Source organism: Cherax quadricarinatus, chromosome 26, assembly GCF_038502225.1.
Source record: "Cherax quadricarinatus isolate ZL_2023a chromosome 26, ASM3850222v1, whole genome shotgun sequence".
NCBI classification, from domain to species: domain Eukaryota; kingdom Metazoa; phylum Arthropoda; class Malacostraca; order Decapoda; family Parastacidae; genus Cherax; species Cherax quadricarinatus.
The window spans coordinates 39,594,411-39,621,557 of record NC_091317.1 but is presented as its reverse complement, the minus strand read 5'-3'; positions in this window follow the sequence as shown (position 1 = coordinate 39,621,557).

The following is a 27,147-nucleotide window of genomic DNA, read 5'->3' as shown; positions in this document are numbered from 1 at the left end:
CTGAACACTTGCCTGGTGATGTTGTGATTCAACACTTGCCTGGTGATGTTTTGTCTCAACACTTGCCTGGTGATGTTGTGTCTCAACACTTGCCTGGTGAGGTTGTGTCTCAACACTTGCCTGGTGATGTTGTGACTCAGCACTTGCCTGGTGATGTTTTGTCTCAACACTTGCCTGGTGATGTTGTGTCTCAAACCTTGCCTGGCGAGGTTGTGTCTCAACATTTGCCTGGTGATGTTGTGACTCAACACTTGCCTGGTGATGTTGTGTCTCAAAACTTGCCTGGTGATGTTGTGTTTCAACACTTGCCTGGTGATGTGACTCAACACTTTCCTGGTGATTTTGTGTCCTTGTTCTTGACTAGGGATGTTGTGCCTCAACGCGTGCCTGGTGATGTTGTGTCTCAACACTTGCCTGGTGATATTGGGTCTCAACACTTGTAAGGTGATGTTGTCTCTCAACACTTGCCTGGTGATATTGCGTCTCAACACTTGTCAAGTGATGCTGTGTCTCAACACTTGCCTGGTGATATTGCGTCTCAACACTTGCCAGGTGATGTTGTCTCTCAACACTTTCCTGGTGATGTTGTGTCTCAACACTTGCCTGGTAATGTTGTGTCTCAACACTTGCTTGGTGATATTATGTCTCAACACTTGCCTGGTGATTTAATGTCCCAACACTTGCCTGGTGATGATGTGTCTCAACACTTGCCTGGTGACATTGTGTCTCAAAACTTGACTGGTGATGTTGTGTCTCAACACTTGCCTGGTGATGTTGTGTCTCAACACTTGCCTTGTGATATTGTGTCTCAACGCTTGACTGGTGATGTTGTGTCTCAACACTTGCCTGGTGATGTTGTGCCTCAACACTTGCCTGGTGATATTGTGTCTCAACACTTGCCTAGTGATGTTGTGTCTCAAAACTTGCTTTGTGATGTTGTGTCTCAACACTTGCCTAGTGATGTTGTGACTCAAGAATTGTCTGGTGAAATATCTCAACACTTTTCTGGTGATTTGTCTCAACACTTGCCTGGTGATGTTATGTCTCAGCACTTGCCTGGTGAAGTTGTGACTCAGCACTTGCCTGGTGATGTTTTGTTTCAACACTTGCCTGGTCAGGTTGTGTCTCAACACTTGCCTGGTGATGTTGTCTCTCAACACTTGCCTGGTGAAATGTCTCAACACTTGTCTGGTGATTTGTCTCAACACTTGCCTGGTGATGTTGTGTCTCAACACTGGCCTGGGGAAGTTGTGTCTCAACACGTACCTGGTGATGTTGAGTCTCAACACTTGCCTTGTGATATTGTGTCTCAACACTTGACTGGTGATGTTGTGTGTCAACACTTGCCTGGTGATGTTGTGCCTCAACACTTGCCTGGTGATATTGTGCCTCAACACTTGACTGGGGATGTTGTGTATCAACACTTGCCTGGTGATACTGTGTCTCAGCACTTGACTGGTGATGTTGTGTTTCAACACTTGCCTTGTGATGTTGTGTCTCAACACTTGCCTAGTGATGCTGTGTCTCAACAATTGTCTGGTGATATGTCTCAACACTTGCGTGGTGATGTTGTGACTCAGCACTTGCCTGGTGATGTTTTGTCTCAACACTTGCCTGGTGATGTTGTGTCTCAACACTTCCCTGGTGAGGTTGTGTCTCAACACTTGCCTGGTGGTGTTGTGTCTCAACACTTGCATGGTGATGTTGTGTCTCAACACTGGCCTGGGGAAGTTGTGTCTCAACACTTGCCTGGTGATGTTTTGTCTCAACTCTTGTATGGTTATATGTCTCAACACTTGCCTGGTGATGTTTTGTCTCAACTGTTGCCTGGTGATGTTGTGTCTCAACACATGCCTGGTGAGGTTGTGTCTCAACACTTGCCTGGTGATATTGTGACTCAGCACTTGCCTTTTGATGTTTTGTCTCAACAACATTTGCCTGGTGATGTTGTGTCTCAAACCTTGCCTGGTGAGGTTGTGTCTCAACACTTGCCTGGTGATGTTGTGTTTCAACACTTGCCTGGTGATGTTGTGTCTAAACACTTGCCTGGTGATGTTGTGTTTCAACACTTGCCTGGTGATATTGCGTCTCAACACTTGCCAGGTGATGTTGTCTCTCAACACTTGCCTGGTGATATTGCGTTTCAACACTTGCCAAGTGATGTTGTGTCTCAACACTTGCCTGGTGATATTGCGTCTCAACACTTGCCAGGTGATATGTCTCAACACTTGCCTGGTGATTTCTCTCAACACTTGCCTGGTGATGGTGTGTCTCACCACTTGCCTGGTGATGTTGTGTCTCAACACTGGCCTGGTGATGTTGTGTATCAACGCTTGCCTGGTGATGTTGTGTCTAAACACTTGCATGGTGATGTTGTGTCTCAACGCTTGCCTGGTGATGTTGTGTCTAAACACTTGCCTGGTGATGTTTTGTCTCAACATTTGCCTGGTGATGTTGTGTCTCAACACTTGCTTGGTGAGGTTGTGTCTCAACACTTGCCTGGTGATGTTGTGACTCAGCACTTGCCTGGTGATGTTGTGTCTCAACACTTGCCTGGTGAGGTTGTGTCTAAACACTTGCCTGGTGATGTTGTGTCTCAACACTTGCCTGGTGACGTTGTGTGTCAACACTTGCCTGGTGATGTTGTGTCTCAACACTTGCATGGTGATGTTGTGTCCCAACACTGGCCTGGTGATGTTGTGTCTCAACGCGTGCCTGGTGATGTTGTGTCTCAATACTTTCCTGGTGATATGTCTCAACACTTGCCTGGTGATGTGTCTCAACACTTGCCTGGTTATGTGTCTCAACACTTGCCTGGTGATGTTGTGTCTGAACACTTGCCTGGTGATGTTGTGATTCAACACTTGCCTGGTGATGTTTTGTCTCAACACTTGCCTGGTGATGTTGTGTCTCAACACTTGCCTGGTGAGGTTGTGTCTCAACACTTGCCTGGTGATGTTGTGACTCAGCACTTGCCTGGTGATGTTTTGTCTCAACACTTTCCTGGTGATGTTGTGTCTCAAACCTTGCCTGGCGAGGTTGTGTCTCAACACTTGCCTGGTGATGTTGTGACTCAACACTTGCCTGGTGATGTTGTGTCTCAAAACTTGCCTGGTGATGTTGTGTTTCAACACTTGCCTGGTGATGTGACTCAACACTTTCCTGGTGATTTTGTGTCCTTGTTCTTGACTAGGGATGTTGTGTCTCAACGCGTACCTGGTGATGTTGTGTCTCAACACTTGCCTGGTGATATTGGGTCTCAACACTTGCAAGGTGATGTTGTCTCTCAACACTTGCCTTGTGATATTGCGTCTCAACACTTGTCAAGTGATGCTGTGTCTCAACACTTGCCTGGTGATATTGCGTCTCAACACTTGCCAGGTGATGTTGTCTCTTGCCTGGTGATATTGCGTCTCAACACTTGCCAAGTGATGTTGTGTCTCAACACTTGCCTGGTGATATTGCGTCTCAACACTTGCCAGGTGATATGTCTCAACACTTGCCTGGTGATTTGTCTCAACACTTGCCTGGTGATGGTGTGTCTCACCACTTGCCTGGTGATGTTGTGTCTCAACACTGGCCTGGTGATGTTGTGTCTCAACGCTTGCCTGGTGATGTTGTGTCTAAACACTTGCATGGTGATGTTGTGTCTCAATACTTTCCTGCTCAACACTGGTGATGTTGTGTGTCTCAACACTTGCCTGGTGATGTTTTGTCCTGCCTGTGATATTGTGTCTCAACACTTGACTGGTGATGTTGTGTCTCAACACTTGCCTGGTGATGTTGTGACTAAGCACTTGCCTGGTGATGTTTTGTCTCAACACTTGCCTGGTGATGTTGTGTCTCAACACATGCCTGGTGAGGTGTGTCTCAACACTGTGGTGATGTTGTGTCTCAACACTTGCATGGTGATGTTGTCTCAACACTGGCCTGGTGATGTTGTGTCTCAACACTTGCCTGGTGATGTTGTGGCTCAACACTGGCCTGGTGATGTTTTGTCTCAACACTTGCCTGGTGATGTTGTGTCTCAACACTTGCCTGGTGAGGTTGTGTCTCAACACTTGCCTGGTGATGTTGTGACTCAGCACTTGCTTGGTGATGTTTTGTCTCAACACTTGCCTGGTGATGTTGTGTCTCAACACTTGCCTGGTGAGGTTGTGTCTCAACACTTGCCTGGTGATGTTGTGTCTCAACACTTGCCTGTTGAAGTTGTGTCTAAACACTTGCCTGGTGATGTTGTGTCTCAACACTTGCATGGTGATATTGCGTCTCAACACTTGCCAAGTGATGTTGTGTCTCAACACTTGCCTGATGATATTGCGTCTCAACATTTGCCTGGTGATGTGTCTCAACACTTGCCTGGTAATGTTGTGTCTCAACACTTGCCTGGTGATGTTGTGTCTGAACACTTGACTGGTGATGTTGTGTCTCATCACTTTCCTGGTCATGTTGTGTCTCAACGCGTGGCTGGTGATGTTGTGTCTAAACACTTGCCTGGTGATATTGTGTCTCAATACTTTGCTGGTGATATGTCTCAGCACTTGCCTGGTGATGTTGTGTCTCAACACTTGTCTGGTGATGTGTCTCAACACTTGCCTGGTGATGTTGTGTCTCAACACTTGCCTGGTGATATATCTCAATACTTGCCTGGTGATTTGTCTCAACACTTGCCTGGTGATGTTGTGTCTCAACACTTGCCTGGTGATGTTGTGTCTCAACACTTGCCTGGTGATGTTGTGTCTCAACGCGTGCCTGGTGATGTTGTGTCTAAACACTTGCCTAGTGATGTTGTGTCTCAACGCGTGCCTGGTGATGTTGTGTCTAAACACTTGCCTGGTGATGTTGTGTCTCAAAGCGTGCCTGGTGATGTTGTGTCTGAACACTTGACTGGTGATATTGTGTCTCAATACTTTCCTGGTGATAAGTCTCAATACTTGCCTGGTGATGTTGTGACTCAACACTTGCCTGGTGAGGTTGTGTCTCCACACTTGCCTGGTGATGTTGTGTCTCAGCACTTGCCTTGTGATGTTTTTTCTCAACACTTGCCTGGTTATTTTTTGTCTCAACACTTGCCTGGTGATGTTGTGTCTCAACACTTGCCCGGTGAGGTTGTGTCTCAACACTTGCCTGGTGATGTTGTGTCTCAACACTTGCCTGGTGATGTTGTGTCTCAACACTGGCCTGGTGATGTTGTGTCTAAACACTTGCATGGTGATGTTGTGTCTCAATACTTTCCTGGAGATATGTCTCAACACTTGCCTGGTGATGTTGTGTCTCAACACTTGCCTGGTTATGTGTCTCAACACTTGCCTGGTGATGTTGTGTCTCAACACTTGCCTGGTGAGGTTGTGTCTCAGCACTTGCCTGGTGATGTTGTGACTCAGCACTTGCCTGGCGATGTTTTGTCTGAACACTTGCATCGTGATGTTGTGTCTCAACACTTGCCTGGTGATGACGTGTCTCAACACTTGCCTGTTGATGTTGTGTCTAAACACTTGTCTGGTGATGTTGTGTCTCAACACTTGCCTGGTGATGTTGTGACTCACCAAATGCCTGGTGATGTTTTGTCTCAACATTTGCCTGGTGATGTTTTCTCTCAACACTTGCCTGTTGAGGTTGTGTCTCAACACTTGCCTGGTGATGTTGTGACTCAGCACTTGCCTAGTGATGTTTTGTCTAAACACTTACCTGGTGATGTTGTGTCTCAACACTTGCCTGGTGAGGTTGTGTCTCAAACACTTGTCTGGTGATGTTGTGTCTCAACACTTGCATGGTGATGTTGTCTCAACACTGGCCTGGTGATGTTGAGTCTCAACACTTGCCTGGTGATGTGTCTCAACACTGGCCTGGTGATGTTGTGTCTCAACGCGTGCCTGGTGATGTTGTGTCTAAATACTTGCATGGTGATGTTGTGTCTCAATACTTTCCTGGTGATATGTCTCAACACTTGCCTGGTGATGTTGTGTCTCAACACTTGCCTGGTGATGTTGTGTCTCAACACTTGCCTGGTGATGTTGTGACTCAACACTTGCCTGGTGATGTTTTGTCTCAACACTTGCCTGGTGATGTTGTGTCTCAACACTTGCCTGGTGAGGTTGTCTCAACACTTGCCTGGTGATGTTGTGACTCAGCACTTCCCTGGTGATGTTTTGTCTCAACACTTGCCTGGTGATGTTGTGTCTCAACACTTGCCTGGTGAGGTTGTGTCTCAACACTTGCCTGGTGATGTTGTGTCTCAAAACTTGCCAGTTGATGTTGTTTCTAAACACTTGCCTGGTGATGTTGTGTCGCAACACTTGCCAGGTGATGATGTGTCTCAACACTTGCCTGGTGATATATCTAAAACACTTGCCTGGTGATTTGTCTCAACACTTGCCTGGTGATGGTGTGTCTCACCACTTGCCTGGTGATGTTGTGTCTCAACACTAGCCTGGAGATGTTGTGTCTCAACACTTGCCTGGTGATATTGTGTCTCAACATTTGCCTGGTGATATGTCTCAACATTTGCCTGGTGATTTGTCTCACCACTTGCCTGGTGATGTTGTGTCTCAAAACTGGCCTGGTGATGTTGTGGCTAAACGAGTCAACATGACTTAAGAAATCGTAATGACACGATTGCAAATAAACCATACCCCCGGCCGGGATTGAACCCGCGGTCATAGAGTCTCAAAACTCCAGCCCGTCACAGAGGTGCCTGTGCTAACTTTCCTATGGTGTAGAAATATACCTAGTTGGATGAATCTTATTGTGGCTAGCTGGTCTAGTGGCTAACGCGACGGGCTGGAGTTTTGAGACTCTGTGACCGCGGGTTCAATCCCGTCCGGGGGTATGGTTTATTTGCAATCGTGTCATTACGATTTCTTAAGTCATGTTGACGGCAGTGAAGGGACTTGAGCTAGAGTTCGTCACGGCCACGCTAGCTGGAGATTCGTCTGTAAAAACTTGCATTTGTGGTCACAGAGGTGCCTGTGCTAACTTTCCTATGGTGTAGAAATATACCTAGTTGGATGAATCTTATTGTGGCTAGCTGGTCTAGTGGCTAACGCGACGGGCTGGAGTTTTGAGACTCTCTGACCGCGGGTTCTATCCCGGCCGGGGGTATGGTTTTTTTGTGGCTAAACATTTGCCTGGTGATGTTGTGTCTCAACACTTGCCTGTTTATGTGTCTCAACACTTGCGTGGTGATGTTGTATCTCAACACTTGCCTGGTGATGTTGTGGCTCAACACTTGCCTGGTGATGTTGTGACTCAACACTTGCCTGGTGATGTTTAGTCTCAACACTTGCCTGATGATGTTGTGACTCAGCACTTGCCTGGTGATGTTTTGTCTCAACACTTGCCTGGTGATGTTGTGTCTCAACACTTGCCTGCTGATGTTGTGTCTCAACACTTGCTTGGTGATGTTGTGCCTCAACACTGGCCTGGTGATGTTGTGTCTCAACACTTGCCTGGTGATGTTGTGTCTCAACACTGGCCTGGTGATGTTGTGTCTCAACGCGTGCCTGGTGATGTTGTGTCTAAACACTTGCCTGGTGATGTTGGGTCTCAATACTTTCCTGGTGATATGTATCAACTCTTGCCTGGTGATGTTGTGTCTCAACATTTGCCTGGTTATGGGTCTCAACACTTGCCTGGTGATGTTGTGTCTCAACACTTGCCGGGTTATGTTGTGACTCAACACTTACCTGGTGATGTTTCGTCTCAACACATGTCTGGTGATGTTGTGTCTCAACACTTGCCTGGTGAGGTTGTGTCTCAACACTTGCCTGGTGATGTTGTGACTGAGCACTTGCCTGGCGATGTTTTGTCTGAACACTTGCCTCGTGATGTTGTGTCTCAACACTTGCCTGGTGAGGTTGTGTCTCAATACTTTCCTGGTGATATATCTCAACACTTGCCTGGTGATGTTGTGGCTCAACACTTGCCTGGTGATGTTGTGACTCAACACATGCCTGGTGATGTTTTGTCTCAACATTTGCCTAGTGATGTTGTGTCTCAACACTTGCCTGGTGAGGTTGGGTCTCAACGCTTGCCTGGTGATGTTGTGACTCAGCACTTGCCTGGTGATGTTTTGTCTCAATACTTGCCTGGTGATGTTGTGTCTCAACATTTGGCTAGTGATGTTGTGTCTCAACACTTGCCTCGTGAGGTTGGGTCTCAACGCTTGCCTGGTGATGTTGTGACTCAGCACTTGCCTGGTGATGTTTTGTCTCAATACTTGCCTGGTGATGTTGTGTCTCAACACTTGCCTGGTTAGGTTGTGTCTCAACACTTGCATGGTGATGTTGTGTCTCAACTCTGGCCTGGTGATGTTGTGTCTCAACGTGTGATTGGTGATGTTATATCTCAACACTTTCCTTGTGATATGTCTCAACACTTCCCTGGTGAATTTGTGTCTCAACACTTACCTGGTTATGTGTCTCAACACTTGCCTGGTGATGTTGTGACTCAACACTTGCCTGGTGATGTTTTGTCTCAACACTTGTCTGGTGATGTTGTGTCTCAACACTTGCCTGGTGAGGTTGTCTCAACACTTGCCTGGTGATGTTGTGACTCAGCACTTGCCTGGTGATGTTTTGTCTCAACACTTGCCTGGGGATGTTGTGTCTCAACACTTGCCTGGTGAGGTTGTGTCTCAACACTTGCCTGGTGATGTTGTGTCTCCACACTTGCCTGATGGTGTTGTGTCTAAACACTTGCCTGGTGATGTTGTGTCGCAACACTTGCCTGATGGTGTTGTGTCTAAACACTTGCCTGGTGATGTTGTGTCGCAACACTTGCCTGGTGATATGTCTCAACACTTGCCTGGTGATTTGTCTCAACACTTGCCTTTGGATGTTGTGTCTCACCACTTGCCTGGTGATGTGTCTCAACACTGGCCTGGTGATGTTGTGTCTCAACGCGTGCCTGATGATGTTGTGTCTAAACACTTGCATGGTGATGATGTGTCTCAATACTTTCCTGGTGAAATGTCTCAACACTTGCCTGGTGATGTTGTGTCTCAACACTTGCCTGGTTATGTGTCTCAATACTTGCCTGGTGATGTTGTGTCTCAACACTTGCCTGGTGATGTTGTGACTCAACACTTGCCTGGTGATGTTTTGTCTCAACATTTGCCTGGTGATGTTGTGTCTCAACACTTGCTTGGTGAGGTTGTGTCTCAACACTTGCCTGGTGATGTTGTGACTCAGCAGTTGCATGGTGATGTTGTGTCCCAACACTGGCCTGGTGATGTTGTGTCTCAACGCGTGCCTGGTGATGTTGTGTCTCAACACTTGCCTGGTGAGGTTGTGTCTCAACACTTGCCTTGTGAGGTTGTGTCTCAACACTTGCATGGTGATGTTGTGTCCCAACACTGGCCTGGTGATGTTGTGTCTCAACACTTGCCTGGTGAGGTTGTGTCTCAACACTTGCATGGTGATGTTGTGTCCCAACACTGGCCTGGTGATGTTGTGTCTCAACGCGTGCCTGGTGATGTTGTGTCTCAATACTTTCCTGGTGATATGTCTCAACACTTGCCTGGTGATGTGTCTCAACACTTGCCTGGTTATGTGTCTCAACACTTGCCTGGTGATGTTGTGTCTGAACACTTGCCTGGTGATGTTGTGATTCAACACTTGCCTGGTGATGTTTTGTCTCAACACTTGCCTGGTGATGTTGTGTCTCAACACTTGCCTGGTGAGGTTGTGTCTCAACACTTGCTTGGTGATGTTGTGACTCAGCACTTGCCTGGTGATGTTTTGTCTCAACACTTGCCTGGTGATGTTGTGTCTCAAACCTTGCCTGGCGAGGTTGTGTCTCAACATTTGCCTGGTGATGTTGTGACTCAACACTTGCCTGGTGATGTTGTGTCTCAAAACTTGCCTGGTGATGTTGTGTTTCAACACTTGCCTGGTGATGTGACTCAACACTTTCCTGGTGATTTTGTGTCCTTGTTCTTGACTAGGGATGTTGTGCCTCAACGCGTGCCTGGTGATGTTGTGTCTCAACACTTGCCTGGTGATATTGGGTCTCAACACTTGCAAGGTGATGTTGTCTCTCAACACTTGCCTTGTGATATTGCGTCTCAACACTTGTCAAGTGATGCTGTGTCTCAACACTTGCCTGGTGATATTGCGTCTCAACACTTGCCAGGTGATGTTGTCTCTCAAAACTTTCCTGGTGATGTTGTGTCTCAACACTTGCCTGGTAATGTTGTGTCTCAACACTTGCTTGGTGATATTGTGTCTCAACACTTGCCTGGTGATTTAATGTCCCAACACTTGCCTGGTGATGATGTGTCTCAACACTTGCCTGGTGACATTGTGTCTCAAAACTTGACTGGTGATGTTGTGTCTCAACACTTGCCTGGTGATGTTGTGTCTCAACACTTGCCTTGTGATATTGTGTCTCAACGCTTGACTAGTGATGTTGTGTCTCAACACTTGCCTGGTGATGTTGTGCCTCAACACTTGCCTGGTGATATTGTGTCTCAACACTTGCCTAGTGATGTTGTGTCTCAAAACTTGCTTTGTGATGTTGTGTCTCAACACTTGCCTAGTGATGTTGTGTCTCAAGAATTGTCTGGTGAAATGTCTCAACACTTTTCTGGTGATTTGTCTCAACACTTGCCTGGTGATGTTATGTCTCAGCACTTGCCTGGTGAAGTTGTGACTCAGCACTTGCCTGGTGATGTTTTGTTTCAACACTTGCCTGGTCAGGTTGTGTCTCAACACTTGCCTGGTGATGTTGTCTCTCAACACTTGCCTGGTGAAATGTCTCAACACTTGTCTGGTGATTTGTCTCAACACTTGCCTGGTGATGTTGTGTCTCAACACTGGCCTGGGGAAGTTGTGTCTCAACACGTACCTGGTGATGTTGAGTCTCAACACTTGCCTTGTGATATTGTGTCTCAACACTTGACTGGTGATGTTGTGTGTCAACACTTGCCTGGTGATGTTGTGCCTCAACACTTGCCTGGTGATATTGTGCCTCAACACTTGACTGGGGATGTTGTGTATCAACACTTGCCTGGTGATATTGTGTCTCAGCACTTGACTGGTGATGTTGTGTTTCAACACTTGCCTTGTGATGTTGTGTCTCAACACTTGCCTAGTGATGCTGTGTCTCAACAATTGTCTGGTGATATGTCTCAACACTTGCCTGGTGATGTTGTGACTCAGCACTTGCCTGGTGATGTTTTGTCTCAACACTTGCCTGGTGATGTTGTGTCTCAACACTTCCCTGGTGAGGTTGTGTCTCAACACTTGCCTGGTGGTGTTGTGTCTCAACACTTGCATGGTGATGTTGTGTCTCAACACTGGCCTGGGGAAGTTGTGTCTCAACACTTGCCTGGTGATGTTGTGTCTAAACACTTGCATGGTGATGTTGTGTCTCAACACTTGCCTGGAGATGTTGTGTCTCAACTGTTGCCTGGTGATGTTGTGTCTCAACACTTGCCTGGTGAGGTTGTGTCTCAACACTTGCCTGGTGATATTGTGACTCAGCACTTGCCTTTTGATGTTTTGTCTCAACAACATTTGCCTGGTGATGTTGTGTCTCAAACCTTGCCTGGTGAGGTTGTGTCTCAACACTTGCCTGGTGATGTTGTGTTTCAACACTTGCCTGGTGATGTTGTGTCTAAACACTTGCCTGGTGATGTTGTGTTTCAACACTTGCCTGGTGATATTGCGTCTCAACACTTGCCAGGTGATGTTGTCTCTCAACACTTGCCTGGTGATATTGCGTTTCAACACTTGCCAAGTGATGTTGTGTCTCAACACTTGCCTGGTGATATTGCGTCTCAACACTTGCCAGGTGATATGTCTCAACACTTGCCTGGTGATTTCTCTCAACACTTGCCTGGTGATGGTGTGTCTCACCACTTGCCTGGTGATGTTGTGTCTCAACACTGGCCTGGTGATGTTGTGTATCAACGCTTGCCTGGTGATGTTGTGTCTAAACACTTGCATGGTGATGTTGTGTCTCAACGCTTGCCTGGTGATGTTGTGTCTAAACACTTGCCTGGTGATGTTTTGTCTCAACATTTGCCTGGTGATGTTGTGTCTCAACACTTGCTTGGTGAGGTTGTGTCTCAACACTTGCCTGGTGATGTTGTGACTCAGCACTTGCCTGGTGATGTTGTGTCTCAACACTTGCCTGGTGAGGTTGTGTCTAAACACTTGCCTGGTGATGTTGTGTCTCAACACTTGCCTGGTGAGGTTGTGTGTCAACACTTGCCTGGTGATGTTGTGTCTCAACACTTGCATGGTGATGTTGTGTCCCAACACTGGCCTGGTGATGTTGTGTCTCAACGCGTGCCTGGTGATGTTGTGTCTCAATACTTTCCTGGTGATATGTCTCAACACTTGCCTGGTGATGTGTCTCAACACTTGCCTGGTTATGTGTCTCAACACTTGCCTGGTGATGTTGTGTCTGAACACTTGCCTGGTGATGTTGTGATTCAACACTTGCCTGGTGATGTTTTGTCTCAACACTTGCCTGGTGATGTTGTGTCTCAACACTTGCCTGGTGAGGTTGTGTCTCAACACTTGCCTGGTGATGTTGTGACTCAGCACTTGCCTGGTGATGTTTTGTCTCAACACTTTCCTGGTGATGTTGTGTCTCAAACCTTGCCTGGCGAGGTTGTGTCTCAACACTTGCCTGGTGATGTTGTGACTCAACACTTGCCTGGTGATGTTGTGTCTCAAAACTTGCCTGGTGATGTTGTGTTTCAACACTTGCCTGGTGATGTGACTCAACACTTTCCTGGTGATTTTGTGTCCTTGTTCTTGACTAGGGATGTTGTGTCTCAACGCGTACCTGGTGATGTTGTGTCTCAACACTTGCCTGGTGATATTGGGTCTCAACACTTGCAAGGTGATGTTGTCTCTCAACACTTGCCTTGTGATATTGCGTCTCAACACTTGTCGAGTGATGCTGTGTCTCAACACTTGCCTGGTGATATTGCGTCTCAACACTTGCCAGGTGATGTTGTCTCTCAACACTTGCCTGGTGATATTGCGTCTCAACACTTGCCAAGTGATGTTGTGTCTCAACACTTGCCTGGTGATATTGCGTCTCAACACTTGCCAGGTGATATGTCTCAACACTTGCCTGGTGATTTGTCTCAACACTTGCCTGGTGATGGTGTGTCTCACCACTTGCCTGGTGATGTTGTGTCTCAACACTGGCCTGGTGATGTTGTGTCTCAACGCTTGCCTGGTGATGTTGTGTCTAAACACTTGCATGGTGATGTTGTGTCTCAATACTTTCCTGGTGATATGTCTCAACACTTGCCTGGTGATGTTGTGTCTCAACACTTGCCTGGTGATATTGTGACTCAACACTTGCCTGGTGATGTTTTGTCTCAACATATGCCTGGTGATGTTGTGTCTCAACACTTGCCACGTGAGGTTGTGTCTCAACACTTGCCTGGTGATGTTGTGACTAAGCACTTGCCTGGTGATGTTTTGTCTCAACACTTGCCTGGTGATGTTGTGTCTCAACACATGCCTGGTGAGGTTGTGTCTCAACACTTGCCTGGTGATGTTGTGTCTCAACACTTGCATGGTGATGTTGTGTCTCAACACTGGCCTGGTGATGTTGTGTCTCAACACTTGCCTGGTGATGTTGTGTCTCAACACTGGCCTGGTGATGTTTTGTCTCAACACTTGCCTGGTGATGTTGTGTCTCAACACTTGCCTGGTGAGGTTGTGTCTCAACACTTGCCTGGTGATGTTGTGACTCAGCACTTGCTTGGTGATGTTTTGTCTCAACACTTGCCTGGTGATGTTGTGTCTCAACACTTGCCTGGTGAGGTTGTGTCTCAACACTTGCCTGGTGATGTTGTGTCTCAACACTTGCCTGTTGAAGTTGTGTCTAAACACTTGCCTGGTGATGTTGTGTCTCAACACTTGCATGGTGATATTGCGTCTCAACACTTGCCAAGTGATGTTGTGTCTCAACACTTGCCTGATGATATTGCGTCTCAACATTTGCCTGGTGATGTGTCTCAACACTTGCCTGGTAATGTTGTGTCTCAACACTTGCCTGGTGATGTTGTGTCTGAACACTTGACTGGTGATGTTGTGTCTCATCACTTTCCTGGTCATGTTGTGTCTCAACGCGTGGCTGGTGATGTTGTGTCTAAACACTTGCCTGGTGATATTGTGTCTCAATACTTTGCTGGTGATATGTCTCAGCACTTGCCTGGTGATGTTGTGTCTCAACACTTGTCTGGTGATGTGTCTCAACACTTGCCTGGTGATGTTGTGTCTCAACACTTGCCTGGTGATATATCTCAATACTTGCCTGGTGATTTGTCTCAACACTTGCCTGGTGATGTTGTGTCTCAACACTTGCCTGGTGATGTTGTGTCTCAACACTTGCCTGGTGATGTTGTGTCTCAACGCGTGCCTGGTGATGTTGTGTCTAAACACTTGCCTAGTGATGTTGTGTCTCAACGCGTGCCTGGTGATGTTGTGTCTAAACACTTGCCTGGTGATGTTGTGTCTCAAAGCGTGCCTGGTGATGTTGTGTCTGAACACTTGACTGGTGATATTGTGTCTCAATACTTTCCTGGTGATAAGTCTCAATACTTGCCTGGTGATGTTGTGACTCAACACTTGCCTGGTGAGGTTGTGTCTCCACACTTGCCTGGTGATGTTGTGTCTCAGCACTTGCCTTGTGATGTTTTTTCTCAACACTTGCCTGGTTATTTTTTGTCTCAACACTTGCCTGGTGATGTTGTGTCTCAACACTTGCCCGGTGAGGTTGTGTCTCAACACTTGCCTGGTAATGTTGTGTCTCAGCGCGTCCCTGGTGATGTTGTGTCTAAACACTTGCCTGGTGATGTTGTGTCTCAATACTTACTGGTGATGTGTCACAACACTTGAATGGTGATGTTGTGTCTCAACACTTGCCTTGTGACCTTTGTCTCAACACTTGCCTGGTGATGTTGTGTCTCAACACTTGCCTGGTGAGGTTGTGTCTCAACACTTGCCTGGTGATGTTGTCTCAACACTTTCCTGCTGATGTTGTGTCTCAACACTTGCCTGGTGATGTTGTGTCTCAAAAGTTGCCTGGTGATGTTTTGTCTCAAAACATTCCTGGTGATGTTGTGTCTCAACACTTGCCTCGAGATGTGTCTCAACACTTGCCTGGAGATGTTGTGTCTCAACACTTCCTTGGTGATGTGTCTCACCACTTGCTTGGTGATGTGTCTCATCACTTTTCCTGGTGATGTTTTGTCTCAACACTTGCTTGGTGATGTTGTGTCTCAACACTTGCCTGGCGATGTTGTGTCTCAACACTTGCCTGGTGGTGTTGTGTATCAACACTTGCCTGGTGATGTTGTGTCTCAACACTTGCCTAGTGATGTTGTGTCTCAACACTTGCCTGGTGATGTTGTGTCTCAACACTTGCCTGGTGATGTTGTGTCTCAACACTTGCCTGGTGATGTTGTGTCTCAACACTTGCCTGGTGATGTTGTGTCTCAACACTTGCCTGGTGATGTTGTGTCTCAACACTTGCCTGGTGATGTTGTGTCTCAACACTTGCCTGGTGATGTTGTGTCTCAACACTTGCCTGGTGATGTTGTGTCTCAACACTTGCCTGGTGATGTTGTGTCTCAACACTTGCCTGGCGATGTTGTGTCTCAACACTTGCCTGGTGATATTGTGACTCAACACTTGCCTGGTGATGTTGTGTCTCAACACTTGCCTGGTGATGTTGTGTCTCAACACTTGCATGGTGATGTTGTCTCAACACTGGCGTGGTGATGTTGTGTCTCAACACTTGCCTGGTGATATTGTGTCTCAACACTGGCCTGGTGATGTTGTGTCTCAACGCGTGCCTGGTGATGTTGTGTCTAAATACTTGCATGGTGATGTTGTGTCTCAATACTTTCCTGGTGATATGTCTCAACACTTGCCTGGTGATGTTGTGTCTCAACACTTGCCTGGTTATGTGTCTCAACACTTGCCTGGTGATGTTGTGTCTCAACACTTGCCTGGTGATGTTGTGACTCAACACTTGCCTGATAATGTTTGGCTCAACACTTGCCTGGTTATGTTGTGTCTCAACACTTGCCTATTGAGGTTGTGTCTCAACACTTGCCTGGTGATGTTGTGGCTCTGCACTTGCCTGGTGATGTTTTGTCTCAACACTTGCCTGGTGATGTTGTGTCTCAACACTTGCCTGGTGAGGTTGTGTCTCAACACTTGCCTTGTGATGTTGTGTCTAAACACTTGCCTGGTGATGTTGTGGCTCAACACTTGCCTGGAGATGTTGTGTCTCAACACTTGCCTGGTGATATTGTGTCTCAACACTTGCCTGGTGATGTTGTGTCTCAACACTTGCCTGGTGATGTGAGTCAACACTTTCCTGGTGATATTGTGTCCTAGTTCTTGACTAGGTATATTGCGTCTCAACACTTGCCAGGTGATGTTTTCTCTCAACACTTGCCTGGTGATATTGCGTCTCAACACTTGCCAAGTGATGTTGTGTCTCAACACTTGCCTGGTGATATTGCGTCTCAACATTTGCAAGGTGATGTTGTCTCTCAACACTTGCCTGGTGATGTTGTGTCTCAACACTTACCTGGTAAAGTTGTGTCTCAACACTTGCCTGGTGATATTGTGTCTGAACACTTGACTGATGATGTTGTGTCTCAACACTTGCCTAGTGATAAATCTCAACACTTGCCTGGTGATTTGTATCAACACTTGCCTGGTGATGTTGTGTCTCAACACTTTCTGGTGATGTTGTGTCTCATCACTTGCCTGGTGATGTTGTGTCTCAACGCGTGGCTGGTGATGTTGTGTTTAAACACTTGCCTGGTGATATTGTGTCTCAATACTTTACTGGTGATATGTCTCAGCACTTGCCTGGTGAGGTTGTGTCTCAACACTTGTCTGGTGATGTGTCTCAACACTTGCCTGGTGATGTTGTGTCTCAACATTTGCCTGATGATATATCTCAACACTTGCCTGGTGATTTGTCTCAACGCGTGCCTGGTGATGTTGTGTCTAAACACTTGCCTGGTGATGTTGTGTCTCAACGCGTGCCTGGTGACGTTGTGTCTAAACACTTGCCTGGTGATTTTGTGTCTCAATACTTTCCTGGTGATAGGTCTCAACACTTGCCTGGTGATGTTGTGACTCAAAACTTGTCTGGTGATGTTTTGTCTCAACACTTGCCTGGTGAGGTTGTGTCTCAGCGCGTGCCTGGTGATGTTGTGTCTAAACACTTGCCTGGTGATGTTGTGTCTCAATACTTGCTGGTGATATGTCACCACACTTGCCTGGTGATGTTGTGTCTCAACACTTGCCTTGTGATGTTGTGTCTCAATACTTGCTGGTGATATGTCACCACACTTGCCTGGTGATGTTGTGTCTCAACACTTGCCTGGTGATGTTGTGTCTCAATACTTGCTGGTGATATGTCACCACACTTGCCTGGTGATGTTGTGTCTCAACACTTGCCTTGTGATGTTTGTCTCAACACTTGCCTGGTGATGTTTATACTTAACACTTTCCTGGTGATGTTGTGTCTGAACACTTGCCTGGTGAGGTTGTGTCTCAACACTTGCCTGGTGATGTTGTGTCTCAACACTTTCCTGCTGATGTTGTGTCTCAACACTTTCCTGGTGATGTTGTGTCTCAACACTTGCCTGGTGACGTTGTGTCTCAAAACATTCCTGGTGATGTTGTGTCTCAACACTTGCCTCGAGATGTGTCTCAACACTTTCCTGGTGATGTTGTGTCTCAACACTTCCTTGGTGATGTGTCTCACCACTTGCTTGGTGATGTGTCTCATCACTTTTCCTGGTGATGTTGTGTCTCAACACTTGCCTGGTGACGTTGTGTCTCAAAACATTCCTGGTGATGTTGTGTCTCAACACTTGCCTCGAGATGTGTCTCAACACTTGCCTGGTGATGTTGTGTCTCAACACTTGCCTGGTGTTGTTGTGTCTCAACACTTGCCTGGTGATGTTGTGTCTCAACACTTGCCTGGTGATGTTGTGTCTCAAAACTTCCTTGGTGATGTGTCTCAACACTTGCTTGGTGATGTGTCTCATCACTTTTCCTGGTGATGTTGTGTCTCAACACTTGCCTGGTGATGCTGTGTCTCAACACTTGCCTCTTGATGTTGTGTCTCAACACTTGCCTGGTGATGTTGTGTCTCAACACTTGCCTGGTGATGCTGTGTCTCAACACTTGCCTGGTAATGCTCTGTTTCAACACTTGCCTGGTGATGTTGTGTCTCAACACTTGCCTGGTGATGCTGTGTCTCAACACTTGCCTCTTGATGTTGTGTCTCAACACTTGCCTGGTGATGTTGTGTCTCAACACTTGCCTGGTGATGTTGTGTCTCAACACTTGCCTGGTGATGTTGTGTCTCAACACTTGCCTGGTGATGCTCTGTTTCAACACTTGCCTGGTGATGTTGTGTCTCAACACTTGCCTGGTGATGTTGTGTCTCAACACTTGTCTGGTGATGTTGTGTCTCAACACTTGCCTGGTGATGTTGTGTCTCAGCACTTGCCTGGTGATGTTGTGTCTCAACACTTGCCTGGTGATGTTGTGTCTCAACACTTGTCTGGTGATGTTGTGTCTCAACACTTGCCTGGTGATGTTGTGTCTCAACACTTGCCTGGTGATGTTGTGTCTCAACACTTGCCTGGTGATTTTGTGTCTCAACACTTGCCTGGTGATGTTGTGTCTCAACACTTGCCTGGTGATGTGTCTCAACACTTGCTTGGTGATGTTGTGTCTCAACACTTGCCTGGTGATGTTGTGTCTCAACACTTGTCTGGTGATGTTGTGTCTCAACACTTGCCTGGTGATGTTGTGTCTCAACACTTGCCTGGTGATGTTGTGTCTCAACACTTGCCTGGTGATTTTGTGTCTCAACACTTGCCTGGTGATGTTGTGTCTCAACACTTGCCTGGTGATGTGTCTCAACACTTGCTTGGTGATGTTGTGTCTCAACACTTGCCTGGTGATGTTGTGTCTCAACACTTGCCTGGTGATGTTGTGTCTCAACACTTGCCTGGTGATGTTGTGTCTCAACACTTGCCTGGTGATGTTGTGTCTCAACACTTGCCTGGTGATGTTGTGTCTCAACACTTGCCTGGTGATGTTGTGTCTCAACACTTGCCTTTTGATGTGTCTCAACACTTGCTTGATGATGTGTCTCATCACTTTTCCTGGTGATGATGTGTCTCAAGACTTGCCTGGTGATGTTGTGTCTCAACACTTGTCTGGTGATGTTGTGTCTCAACACTTGCCTGGTGATGTTGTGTCTCAGCACTTGCCTGGTGATGTTGTGTCTCAACACTTGCCTGGTGATGTTGTGTCTCAACACTTGCCTGGTGATGTTGTGTCTCAACACTTGCTTGGTGATGTTGTGTCTCAACACTTGCCTGGTGATGTTGTGTCTCAACACTTGCTTGGTGATGTTGTGTCTCAACACTTGCCTGGTGACGTTGTGTCTCAACACTTGCCTGGTGACGTTGTGTCTCAACACTTGCTTGGTGATGTGTCTCACTACCTACATCTCACACCTACACATATTTTAAACTTCTCTGCGACGCCTATCGACTACACCAGGGTCATTAAAGCTGCATGTCACCTATACACCACCGGCCAAGCGTACCTAAATTAGTAATTGAAATAAACTCACCGCATTCATACACCGATATACATGTGTGTATTGTATCCTGTATTCGTTAATTGATCATGAACAACTGAAAAATAGAAAGGTTTTATATAGACAACCTAAGCACCATATTCCACAATATTTTGGATCTCATTTAATATGTACAACATGATCCTCTTTTCCCACACGTTATTTATTTTCCCACTTATTTACACAGTCATGTAAATACGCAATTAAAATATTTGCTAACTCTCCAGTAGTGTAATGAATGGCGGCCGAAGAATTTTGTTACACACAAACTGACGAGCATACACACACATTCAAGTGTATATATATATATATATATATATATATATATATATATATATATATATATATATATATATATATATATATATATATATATATATATATATATATATATATATATATATATATATATATATATATATATATATGTATATATATATATATATATATATATATATATATATATATATATATATATATATATATATATATATATATATATATATATATATATATATATATATATATATATATATATATATATATACCTTTCTTCTTCTTTCAAGAAACCAGCCGTATCCCACTGAGGCAGGGTGACCCTAAAACAAAGAAAATCCCCAAAAAGAAAATACTTTCACCGTCATTCAACACTTTCACCTCACTCACACATAATCACTGCTTTTGCAGAGGTGTTCAGAATACAACAGTATAGAAGCATATACGTATGAAGATACACAACATATCCCTCCAAACTGGCAAATACTATTCGTCTCCATTCATTCCTATCTAACACGCTCACGCACGCTTGCTGGAAGTCCAAGCCCCCTCGCCCACAAAACCTCTTTTTTCCCCTTCCCTCCAAAGTTTTCGAGAACGACCCCTACCCCGTATTCCTTCTCGTATGCTCTCCATGTCATTCAACTTTGATCCATCTTCTCTAAATGACCAAACCACCTCAACAACCCCTCTTCTGCCCTCTGACTAATACTTTTAGTAACTCCACACCTTCTCATAATTTCCACACTCCGAATTTTCAGCATAATATTTACACCACACATTGCCCTTAGACAGGACATCTCCACTGCCTCCAACCGTCTCCTCGCTGCTGCATTTACCACCCAAGCTTCACACCCATATAAGAGTGTTGGTACCACTATATTTTCATACATTCCCTTCTTAACCTCCATAGACAACATTTTTTGTCTCCACAGATACTTCAACGCACCACTCACATTCTTTCCTTCATCAATTCTATGATTAACTTCATCCCTCATAAATCCATCTGCTGGCACGTGAACTCCCAAATATCTGAAAACATTCACTTCTTTCATACTCCCTCTCTCCAATGTGATATCCAATTTTTCTTTATCTAAATCATTTGATACTCTCATCACCTTATTCTTACCTATGTTCACTTTCAAATTTCTACCTTTACACACTCTTCCAAACTCGTCCACTAACCTTTGCATCTTTTCTTTAGAATCTCCCACAAGCACAGATCATCAGCAAAAAGTAACTGTGGCAACTTCCATTTTGTATTTCATTCCCCATAACTTAATCCCACCCCTCTCCCGATCACCCAAGCATTTACTTCTTTTACAACCCTATCTATAAATACATTAAAAAACCATGGTGCTATAACACATCTATGTCTAAGACCTACTTTTACCGGGAAGTTGTCTCCCTCTCCTCTACACACCTTAACCTGAGCCTCACTATCCTCATAAAAACTCTTTACAGCATTTAGTAACTTACCACTTATTCCATATACTTGCAACATCTGCCACATTGCTCCTCTATCCACTCTATCATATACCCTTTCTATATCCATAAATGTAATGAAAACTTCCCTACCTTTATCTAAATACTGTTCACATATATGCTTCAATGTAAACACTTGATCTATACATCCTCTACCCTCTCTAAAGCCTCCTTGCTCATCTGCAACCCTACTCTGTGTCTTGCCTCTAATTCTTTCAATAATAACCCTTCGGTACACTTTTCTTGGTATACTCAGTAAACTTATTCCCCTATAATTTTACAATCTCTTTCGTCCTCCAATTCCTAGGTACCTTCCACTCTTTCATACATTTATTAAACAAAAATACCAACCACTCAAACACTATATTCCCCCCTGTTTTTAACATTTCTGTCATGATCCCGTCAGTTCCAACTGCTTTACCCCCTTTCATTCTACGTAATGCGTCACGTACCTCCCCCACACTCACATCCTGCTCTTCTTCACTCCTAAAAGATGGTATAACTCCCTGGCCAGTGCATGAAATTACTGCCTCCCTTTCTTCATCGACATTTAAAAGTTCCTGAAAACATTCCCGCCATCTACCCAATACCTCCAGCTCTCTATCTACTAACTCACCTACTCTGTTTATAACTGACAAATCCATTCGTTCCCTAGGCTTTCTTAATATGTTTATCTCACTCCAATTTTTTTTCTTATTTTCATTAAAATTTCTTTACAGAGACTCTCCCACACTATTATCTGCTCTCCTTTTGCACTCTCTCACCACTCTCTTCATCTTTCTTTTACTCTACATATACTCTGCTCTTCTTGCAGTGTTCAGTGGTCAGTCGTCACGTGAGGTCACAGACCCTGAGCTGCTTGGGGATTAGCGTGGACGGTTACAAAGCATGGCTTGCTTCTACAGTGTTTTAAAAGCTGAGGTTGGAGAGTTGAAGGAGGAGGTCTTGCTTCTCCAGGAGGAGATTAGGAGGCTGAAGGTCCACCTCAATGGGCCTGGGAGAGAGTGTGAGGTGGTTGGAGATGTGGGGAATGAGGCTTCTAGCAGTGAGGTGCAGTCTGTCTCTCACTGTGAGGAGGCTGTAGGTGGGGTGGTAGCAACGGCTACCAGCAGTGAGGTGCAGCCCAGCACCTGCTACAAGTGGCGAGTTGTTCACAGTAATGGGAGGCGCATCAGAGTAAGGAAAGTTAAGAGTGCAGATCTGAAGGTAGGAAATCGCTTCTCTGTTCTCCAGGATGAATGTACTTCAGTGGCCAGTGAAGGTAAGGGTACTACTGCCCCTGCTAATGAAGGTAAGCGCATTCTTGTGGTTGGTGACTCTCAGGTAAGATATGTTGATCGTGCTTTTTGTAATAGGAATAAGAAGATGAGAGATAGAGTGTGCTTCCCTGGAGCTGGTGTTGGGGACATTGTCAACAGACTGGATAATATCATGTCAGGTAATGGGAACAAGCCCATTATCTGTCTCAGTGCTGGTGGAAATGATATTGGGAAGGGTAGGAGAGAAGAGCTGCTAGATAAGTACAGGTCAGCTATAGATTTCATTAAGTCTAAGGGAGGGATCCCAATCATATGTAGCATCTTGCCTAGAAGGGGAGTAGGAAATGAATGGTTGTCTAGGGCAATTGGTGTAAATTGCTGGCTAGACAGATACTGCAAGGAACTTGCAATCCCATTCATTGACAACTGGAACAACTTTTATGGCAAACATGATATGTATGCAAGGGATGGGGTTCATCTCTCTGGGGCAGGGGTGGTAGCACTTGCAGACTCGATTGAGAAGGCCATTGGTGAAATGCCTATGATTTTAAACTGATGGAAGATAGAGGTATGGGTGTGTGTGGGAAACAAGCAGGTTGCAACACTAGGGTTGGAAACAGTAAATGTATAAAAGGCATTCAGCATGAAGTTATAAATAAAGACAATAGAACAGGTCAGCAAACAAAGGGGGACAGCAGAGGGCAGCAAGGGACTAGCTCCCTTAAGGTTTACTATACTAATAGCAGGAGTGTTAGAAATAAGATAGATGAGCTAAGATTAATTGCAAGTGCAGGAAACATAGATATTATTGCTATAACAGAGACCTGGCTCAATCTGAAAGATAGAGAGATGCCCTCTGAATGTCACATACAAGGCTATAAATTATTCCACACTGACAGGGTCAACAGGAAAGGTGGTGGAGTAGCGATGTATGTCAGAGACAATTTAAATTGTTGTGTTAGACAAGATATTAAATTAGAAGCGTCAGCCACTGAATCTGTTTGGTTACAGCTTCTCGAGGGCCGAGAAAAACTAATTTTGGGTGTGATTTACAGGGCCCCAAATCTTGATAGGGAGTGCAGTAAACTTCTATGGGACGAAATTCGTAAGGCATCTACATACGAAAATGTTGTGCTAATGGGAGATTTCAATTATAGACAGATTGACTGGAGCAATTTGACAGGAAATTTAGAGTCGGGTGACTTTCTTGATACGATCCAGGATTGTTTTTTAAAACAGTTTGTGACAGAGCCAACTAGGGGAAATAACCTCCTTGACTTGGTTCTTGCCAGTAGGGAAACACTAATTAATAATCTTGAGGTTAATGATGAGCTTGGGGAGAGTGATCACAAATCACTCAGTTTTAACATATCATGGAATTCCCCTAATAATGGCAATCAAGTCTCCGTCCCTGACTTTCGCTTGGCTGATTTCATAGGACTGAAAAATTACTTAGGTGGGCTGAACTGGAATGACCTGACTAGGGGTCAGGTAGGTGGTGATGGTTGCCGATATGATGCTTTCCAGGGCATAGTTCTAGCTGCTCAGTCAAATTATGTTCCAAATAGGGAAATCAGATCAAACAAAAATGATCCTAAATGGATGAACAATAGATTAAAATATCTGATTGGTCAAAAGAGAGGCATATATAGGCAAATCAAAAGAGGAGAGGGGCAATTAAGAAATCGATATATTCAGTTAAAGAGAGAAATAAAAAAGGGAATTAGAAAAGCAAATAGAGATTATGAGGTTAAAGTTGCAAGAGAATCGAAGACTAACCCAAAAGGATTCTTTCAGGTATACAGAAGTAAGATCAGGGACAAGATAGGCCCACTCAAAAGTTCCTCGGGTCAGCTCACTGACAGTGATAAGGAAATGTGTAGAATTTTTAACACATACTTCCTCTCAGTTTTTACACAGGAGGATACCAGCGATATTCCAGTAATGATAAATTATGTAGAACAGGACGATAATAAACTGTGCACTATTAGGGTCACAAGTGACATGGTCCTTAGGCAAATAGATAAATTAAAACCTAACAAATCCCCAGGCCCTGATGAACTGTATGCAAGGGTTCTAAAGGAATGTAAAGAGGAGCTTAGCACACCTTTGGCTAATCTTTTCAACATATCACTACAAACTGGCATGGTGCCAGATAAGTGGAAAATGGCAAATGTGATACCTATTTTCAAAACAGGTGACAGGTCCTTAGCTTCGAACTATAGACCAATAAGCCTAACCTCCATAGTGGGAAAATTTATGGAATCAATAATTGCCGAGGCAGTTCGTAGCCACCTTGAAAAGCATAAATTAATCAACGAATCTCAGCATGGTTTTACAAAGGGGCGTTCCTGCCTTACGAATTTATTAACTTTTTTCACTAAGGTATTTGAGGAGGTAGATCATGGTAATGAATATGATATTGTGTATATGGACTTCAGTAAGGCTTTTGACAGGGTCCCACATCAGAGACTATTGAGGAAAATTAAAGCACATGGAATAGGAGGAGAAATTTTTTCCTGGATAGAGGCATGGTTGACAAATAGGCAGCAGAGAGTTTGCATAAATGGGGAGAAATCAGAGTGGGGAAGCGTCACGAGCGGTGTTCCACAGGGGTCAGTGTTGGGCCCCCTGCTGTTCACAATCTACATAAACGACATAGATGAGGGCATAAAGAGCGACATCGGCAAGTTTGCCGATGACACCAAAATAGGCCGTCGAATTCATTCTGACGAGGACATTCGAGCACTCCAGGAAGATTTGAATAGACTGATGCAGTGGTCGGAGAAGTGGCAGATGCAGTTTAATATAGACAAATGCAAAGTTCTAAATGTTGGACAGGACAATAACCATGCCACATATAAACTAAATAATGTAGATCTTAATATTACGGATTGCGAAAAAGATTTAGGAGTTCTGGTTAGCAGTAATCTGAAACCAAGACAACAGTGCATAAGTGTTCGCAATAAAGCTAATAGAATCCTTGGCTTCATATCAAGAAGCATAAATAATAGGAGTCCTCAGGTTGTTCTTCAACTCTATACATCCTTGGTTAGGCCTCATTTAGATTATGCTGCACAGTTTTGGTCACCGTATTACAGAATGGATATAAATTCTCTGGAAAATGTACAAAGGAGGATGACAAAGATGATCCCATGTATCAGAAACCTTCCCTATGAGGATAGACTAAGGGCCCTGAAACTGCACTCTCTAGAAAGACGTAGAATTAGGGGGGATATGATTGAGGTTTATAAGTGGAAGACAGGAATAAATAAAGGGGATGTAAATAGTGTGCTGAAAATATCTAGCCTAGACAGGACTCGCAGCAATGGTTTTAAGTTGGAAAAATTCAGATTCAGGAGGGATATAGGAAAGTACTGGTTTGGTAATAGAGTTGTGGATGAGTGGAACAAACTCCCAAGTACCGTTATAGAGGCCAGAACGTTGTGTAGCTTCAAAAATAGGTTGGATAAATACATGAGTAGATGTGGGTGGGTGTGAGTTGGACCTGATAGCTTGTGCTAACAGGTCGGTTGCCGTGTTCCTCCCTTAAGTCAATGTGACCTGACCTGACTAGGTTGGGTGCATTGGCTTAAGCCGGTAGGGACTTGGACCTGCCTCGCATGGGCCAGTAGGCCTTCTGCAGTGTTCCTTCGTTCTTATGTTCTTATGTTCTTATAACACTTCAATTTTGTGAAAACTCTCATAACCTACCTTTTTCTCTTTTATCACACTCTTTACTTCATCATTCCATCAATCACTCCTCTTTCCTCCTGCACCCACCCTCCTATAGCCACAAATTTCTGCCCCACATTCTAATATTGCATTTTTAAAACTATTCCAACCCTCCTCAACCCCCCCACTACTCATACCTGCACCTGGAGAAGAGAGAAGTGTAAAGGAGAGAGATTTTGGAAAATGTTGAGTGAATGCGTGGGGAGTTTTGAACCAAGTGAGAGAGTACTTTTGGGTAGGGGTTTCAATGCTAAAGTGGGTAAAAATGTTGGGGAGGGGGTGGTAGGTAAATTTGGGGTGCCAGGGGTAAATGAAAATGGGAAGCTTTTAATTGAGCTCTGTGTAGAAAGAGTTTTGGTAATATGTAATACATATTTTATGAAAAAGAGGATAAATAAATATTCAAGGTATGATATAACACGTAATGAAAGTAGTTTATTAGATTATGTATTGGTGGATAAAAGGTTGATGGGTAGGCTCCAGGATATACACGTTTATAGAGGGGCAACTGATATATCGGATCATTATTTAGTTGTTGCTACAGTTAGAGTAAGGGGTACATGAGACAAGAGGAAAATGACAACAACAAGTAAGAGGGAGGTGAAAGTGTATAAACTAAAGGAGGAGGAAGTTCGGGTGAGATATAAGCCACTATTGGCAGAAAGGTGGGATAGTGCAAGTGTGAGTAGTGGGGGGGGGGTTGAAGTGGGTTGGAATA